Here is a 7,303-nt window from a genome sequence, read left to right as displayed (position 1 = left end):
CGAAGCTACGTTGCTCCAGAATGTTTCTGCTTGAATATTGGAGATGGCCGCGGCTGTTTCTCGGTTGTGGTAATTACTGAAACATGTGCACTTTACAATCCTGAAATTTGCTCAAGTGACCGTGGTCAAAAATGATGAAGCATGCAGCGCAGGCCATTGTGCGCCATAGTTAGGAATGTGCACTGCAGTCATGACGAGGCATTGCAAAGATGTAACAGTTATGTGACTCACATCAGCCATTCAATTTCTAAGCATGGCCTACTTTAAACCAGATTAGCTGCAGCTTTTCAACCAGTGGTGTTTTGTTGTACTTTGATACTGTCTTTGGTTAATTGTTTTAATCTCCTCCTCATCTCCCCCACCCCCCCAACCCACAGCCCCCGTCGGCTCAGTTGCAGGAGTGCAGTGTAAAATGAGGGGTGAGCTAATGGCCAGAGCTGCCAACTTTGACAATGAGGAAGTTCCAGGAACCAGCATAGAGTCCCCGTGTCGGCTCAGTATCGTGTGATCCTGGGCAAATCACTTAATCTCTCCGTACCGAAAAAAGTGAATCTTACCTTGTGTGATTGGAGCTCATGTAAAACGCTCCAACACTGTCGGGTCCGTTTGTGTATTATCGTGTGACTATTTACATCTTTATCAGGGCAAAAGTCCTAAAAAATAATAATAATAATAATAATTGGGGGGGGGGCTAACCAAGTTAGTAAACATGTAAACGGCATCACAAGCAGCCCGCCAGCGTGAACAGTGGGTGCCCGATTCCCTCAGAGTCCCTTAGGAATTTTCTCTACTGGGCCATCCGCGGCCTCCCCCCTCCTTCACTCGGTCTCGACTCTGCTCCGTCCGCCCTCATATGCTGGCCTGCCCTGCCCATGCCCACAAGCGACCTGCACCTACCATCGAATCTTCTGTGTGCTTCTCTCTATCTCGAATCGATCCTGACCTGTCTCTACTCGAGTCAACAACGTCTGCTGCTGCTGCCTGTGGCGACTGGCGACGACAGACAGCCCCCGCCCCCTACACTGACTAGAAACTACAAGCAGCACGAATGGCCAATCACTGCATGGCTTCACATGCTGAAGTCACACAGTGATTGGCCATGATTGGTCCAGTGTGCCACCCACGCGCGGCATCCGGCTAGGGGGGCACACTGACTCCTCGCCCTGGCACCTTTCTTACCACGGGGCCTGGCTAAAGCAGCACCCCTGGCCCCTTCGGTCTCTCTAGGCAGTTTCAGTCTCTAACGCGCATGCCCCGGCTCGTTGCAGCCCTAAATTCCTCATGCGCGGAGACATGCTGTGCTGGCCTGCTGCAGTCTACAAACTGTCACTCAGCAGACCGACCAGCCAGCCCCACCCCCTGCACACTCCCTATTCAATCGGGTGTGTCCCGGAACAGGGAAGCGCTGCGCTAATAAAATTCAAATAACTTTAAAGTATGCTGCTCTTGTCGGTGCGTCCATCCAGGCTTAGTGGGGCTACGCCCCTACGCCCCAATGGACGCACCGCTGCTGGTCCTTCAGTAAGGAGACCACATGCATCCAGGTCAGGGTTAGATACCTCATCAAAGTCGCCGCCAAGGATAGTGACATCCATTGGCAGACTCACAAGCAGGCCAGTCAGCATGGAGAACATGTGGGGGCTTGATTTGGTAAGTAAGCTGTGAGAACGTTGTAGTGATGGCCCTCACGAAGGCCCTCCACCGCCATGCACAGCCCCTGTGGGTCAGCTCATTGGTGCCAATATGGAAGTAAACAACTATCAAAGGAAAATCCCTATGAAGCAGAATAGCTTCACCCTGTGAAACCCAACTGAACCCCGCAAGCAACTCTCTGACATACCCATACCGCCGGAGATAGGGAAATTAGAATTCTAGCGGATGAGTCTCATGAAGCATGAGAACCGGTGGTTGAAAACATTTGTCAAGTGTCGGCCAGGATGCAGGGAAGGGCAGGGGCTCCCCGGGAGCGGATGACAAAAGGGGTCAGAAACAGCCTCAAGCTTTGACAGCCATCTTGGCCACCTTGGGCATGCCCCCTCCATCCATCCTTCTTTCCATCCTTTTCTTTATCTGTCCACCTTTATTTGCATTCCTCTCTCCATCCATCATGTTCTTAATACTTCATTCACCCCACTCTTCCCTGCCTTCCTTCCACTGCAAGAGCTCGTGTGTATGAGCTTTGATCAAAGTCAAAGGACACCAAATTAAATGTTTAATTTTACACACAACTACCCTGTAGCACCCAACTCCCACTCAAGGCCCTAAAGTGGGGAGTTCATGACGACCCTCACCAGGACAGACAAGACTACACAATGAGAAGTCTGGGAGCCTCCCACTGACAAACAATGGAGACGTGTCACAGGCAAATTCAGTGCCAGGGTTTCATGCCTTCTTCAGAGCACTGCAGCCAATAAACGGATCACATGTGTTCCACCACCAAACCCAAATGTGTTCCACCACCAAACCCAAGCTACATCCCACTGTGATGACATGAGCTCCACTGAGGTCATCACAATGTCACACTAACACCACTACTTGAATACATTTCTTCCTATGTGATTGGTTATGAGGGCCTAGGTTCTGGCCCTGCTCACTGTAATTAAAGATTAGAAAATATCAATTTGGCACTAAACTCTTACAACATAAATCAATGCGCGGATATCTATCTGATTAAGGAACACTCGAAATCTTTTTCACATAAATACATTTTCAAAATAACTCCCAAAGCCTGCAGCCTACTCAATATGAAATAAACCAGATTGTGCAGAACAGTTAGTTACTTTAGAAGGCAGAGACACTATAATTATACCGGCTGATGTATAGTTCGAGCTGTAATTGCTACTGCACCAACAGGGGAGATTGCAGCTTGTATCTGTTTTATAATAGTGGTCAGTTCTCATGTTGAAGTGTATTCCTTGCCCATAAAAGCTGGCTCTCAATAGAACATAAGTAGAAAGAACTTGTGCTTTTGTTGCGGGAAACCACTTATGTTCGAAGGTTAGCAGACCTGGGTCATGAGAGAAAGCAGCTTAACCACAGCACCAAGGCATGCATGCGCTACTGGTTTCCAGTGATAGAGCGGTACTCATGACCTCAAGAAGTACCTTACAGACTCTGAGCATTCGGGAAGGGGGAGGGGAGGACAAAGTGAAAGCCTTCACCTGCAAAGTTGTGCGAAGTTTTGCGTCATCTCGATACATCCTGCATGTGCGGGCCCTTCCCAAGATGGAGCGCACTCCAGACTGCATGCAAGAGCTCGCTTCCTCCACTACTCCATACCACCACCTCTACCCGGACCTTCAAAACTGACCTCAAATCTCGTCTCTTCCAAAGACACTTCTGGAATTAATAAATCCCCTTTCATGTCCCTCAAGGAAGTTCTTTCACTGTTGTAAATATGTAATCTGTGCCTGTACGATCCTCATCCTAATGTGTTTTTATTTTTTGTGTGACTGTCACCTATTGTTTTATTTTACTGTTTCTTCTATCTCATTCGTATCTGTAATGTGTAAATATGTAAAATTTCTCCTCATGTAACGTAATTGGGGGCATATTTTCAAGAACCGAGTTAAAATTATCGCCGCTTTAGCAGCAAGAAACTGCTGCTAAAGCGGCAATAATGGGTTTGTTAATATGCCCTTGAGAATTCCAATAGAGGCCCATGTTCACACCAGAGCATGGGCTTCTATGGGAATCCATTAGGGCATATTATCAAGCCCATTATTGCCACTTTAGCGGCAGTTTCCTGCGATAATAGTTTCTTGATAATATGCCCCTCGGTTCTGTGGTGAAGTGCTCTGACACCTTTGGGTAAAGTCTGCGCTGTATAAAAATGCATGAAAAAAATAAAAATAAAGGGCATGGGAAGCAGATGACAAGTGGTGGACACAGGCCCCGGTTACTTACCGGTAATCTTCATTACTCCGAGTATAGTCTTCCTCGCCACATGACTTACAAAGTGAGCTTCAGCTCCACACCAGAACCCTCCATAGCAAAAAATCAGCCTCCCATCCCTTCTCAAGATGGCCGACCCATTACCACCTGACCTCTATAAGAGGCGGGCCGGCCCAACCCATCAGCCTGAAACTACCAAGCACAAACATGAATCCGATAGCCAGACAAGGAGGGAGGGATGGGAACTCATGTGGCGAGGAAGACTATACTCGGAGTAATGAAGATTACCGGTAAGTAACCGGGGCATTACCTCCTCGTTAGTCTTCCTCGCCACATGACTTACAAAGTGAGCCCATACCAAAGCCAAGCGGCTTCATGGAACCACACAAGGAACCAACGGGACAGAATGGGATGCCAAGGACGGGGGCAAACCCACAGAACAGATGAGCGGAAGGACCACCCAAGAGAGGCAACCACGAGCAGGAAAAACCAGCCCACTTCTCAGGCAGAACACCAAGTTGGACCCAACCGTAAGTGATGCCCCAGAGACAGAATGCTCCGGGCGGAATGACCCTGGATAACCCCCGGGAGGGCAGAACACAGGGACGCGTAGGCCAGGAGGAGACCCGCCGCAGCCAGTGACAGAAGAGAATAGACGGATGTATGACGTTACAACTCATACTTTTACAACAAATTTTTTACAACGCAAAAACCATTACAACGCATGTATTTACAACGCATGTTTTTACAACGCAGGTACCTTTACAACGCATACCATTACAACGTAAGTATTGGTAAGTATATATTAATTTTTTTAATTTAAATTAATTAAAATTAATATTATTCTATTTAATTTAATGTAATGTAATTTAATTTAATTTAAATTCATTTAATTGATTTAATTTAAATTTAATTTAATTTTATTTTTACCCTATACCCCTGTACCCAAAAACCCAAAAGTGACCCTGAACCCTAAAAATACCCCTTTACCTCAAAAACCCAAAACTGACCCTGAACCCTAAAAATACCCCTGTACCCCAAAAACTCAAAACTGACCCTGAACCCTAAAAATACCCCTTTACCCAAAAACCCAAAAACCCAAAAACTGACCCTGAACCCTAAAAATACCCTTTTACCCAAAAACCCAAAACTGACCCAAAGCCCTAAAAATACCCCTTTACCCAAAAACCCAAAACTGACACTGAACCCTAAAAATACCCTTTTACCCCAAAAACCCAAAACTGACCCTGAACCCTAAAAATACTCCTTTACCCAAAAACCCAAAATTGACCCTGAACCCTAAAAATACCCCTGTACCCCAAAAACCCAAAACTGACCCTGAACCCTAAAAATACCCCTTTACCCAAAAACTTAAAACTGACCCTGAACTCTAAAAATACCCTTTTACCCAAAAACCCAAAACTGACCCTGAACCCTAAAAATACCCCTTTACCCAAAAACCCAAAACTAACCCTGAACCCTAAAAATACCCCTTTACCCAAAAACTGAAAACTGACCCTGAACACTAAAAATACCCCTTTACTCAAAAACTAAAAACTGACCCTGAACCCTAAAAATACTCCTTTACCCAAAAACTGAAAACTGACCCTTAACCCTTAAAAATACCCCTTTACCCAAAAACTGAAAACTGACCCTGAACCCTTAAAAATACCCCTTTACCCAAAAACTGAAAACTGACCCTGAACCCTAAAAATACCCCTTAAAAAAAAAACAAACATATAACATTTTAAATATAATTATATACTTACGTTGTAATGGTATGCGTTGTAAAGGTACCTGCGTTGTAAAAACATGCGTTGTAAATACATGCGTTGTAATGGTTTTTGCGTTGTAAAAATTTCGTTGTAATGGTAGTGCGTTGTAAAAGTTGCGTTGTAAAGGTTGTTTCCCGAATAGACACACTGAAAAAAGGAAGCGCGGGAGCAACACCCCGACCGCACCTCGGACATCCCGGAAGGAGAGGGGGAGACCCACCGCCAGGGAAAAAGAAGGCAAGGGCACCCAAGGAGACCCAGGGAGGCAATCCGAGGCAGAAAACGGGAACCAGGGAGCAGGACCCGCCGACGCGGCAAGACCCGAGAAGGCAGGAGGCCGAAGGAAGGAACCCAGTTTGACCATGTGGAGGGGGGACCCAGAGGAACCAGCAGGCCCAAGGAGGAGCCAGGGACACAGCCTGAGGCCTCCACAGAAAACGGCACTGCAGCAAGCGAGCCACCAAGGAAAACAGCCGGGCAAAAATAGGACAGCCGGAAGACCGCAGAGCAGCCCACCGATCCCCCTGAGAGGAGGGAAGGAACCGCCCTAAAGGGGTCCCGCAACAGGCAAGCCTGCAGAATGAGCTGGTGCAACACCTCCCCGAGGAGAGGAAACCCCCGGAAAAGTCCCAACCGGGAATCAACACGGACAGGAGACCCCCAGGCGAAAGACGGAGCCTCCACCCTCCAGCTGAAGTAAGGAAAGCAAGCATCCACATCCACCCAGGCACAAGGGCCAGACCCAACCCATAGAAGGATCACATCCAGACAAGAACACCCTGGGGACTATCCAAAACTAATGGGACAGCCATCCAAGGAAGGAGCCAGTGGCAGGAAACATCGACAAGGCAAACATAAACCACCATTGAAGCCATCCCCAACGGAAGACCACTGAAACACAAGAAAGCGAAGCACTCAACCCAGAAGAGGAGTGGAACCTCCGGGCCGCAGCCTCCACCGACCCTCACATGGGGAGACAATGCAAAATCAACCATGGACAGTAGCCTACAGCACCTGGTATTCCCAGGCGGACTCCCACCCAGGTACTAACCAGGCCCGACCCTGCTTAACTTCTGAGATCAGACAAGATCAGGTGCTTTCAGGGTTGCAACGATCCGCAGTCAGCCCAGTATAGAGAGCCGGGACCAAAACCACTGGCAACATACACACACCAGGGAAGCCAGAGCGGACCCAGAAAAAACACCCCACCAGGAAGCAACTGGCACCTCACCACAAAAGGAGCGAGGGGGGCACACGATCAGAGGGGTAAAACAGGTCAGAGACCAGAAGGAGGCGGCAGAATTGACAGCGCACCACAAGCATCTGCGGAGAAACGGCAGAGAGGAGGGCGCAAGGGACGCCTGACAAGCTAAGGGGCAGGAGAAGGACGGGACACCACCGCCGCTGCCCCAGATAACAGAAACAGGAGCCGAAGCCAAAGAGAACCCAGAGACCCCCGAAGCAGCCCGAGAGCAAGGACCGCCCCCATCAGCCATGCAGGGGACCATAGGGACGCCACCCCCAAAACCCGGGAGTGAAGCCCGGGAAGGGGAGACATACATCCCTCAGGGCCGAAGGCCCAAGAATGCGCGAATAACCAGTACATACATGGCAAAACACATCTCGTCATAAAA

At 48.4% G+C, this 7,303-nt stretch overlaps 1 pseudogene; it reads right to left on the bottom strand.

The window, feature by feature from the left end:
• Positions 1-6,671: 6,671 nt before the first annotated feature.
• On the bottom strand, positions 6,672-6,792 carry LOC144757032 (5S ribosomal RNA; annotated as a pseudogene).
• Positions 6,793-7,303: the final 511 nt, after the last annotated feature.

Source organism: Lissotriton helveticus, chromosome 5_1 (assembly GCF_964261635.1).
Source record: "Lissotriton helveticus chromosome 5_1, aLisHel1.1, whole genome shotgun sequence".
NCBI lineage: Eukaryota > Metazoa > Chordata > Amphibia > Caudata > Salamandridae > Lissotriton > Lissotriton helveticus.
Note: the sequence above shows the minus strand (reverse complement) of the source record. Positions and strands in the feature narration are given on the sequence as shown.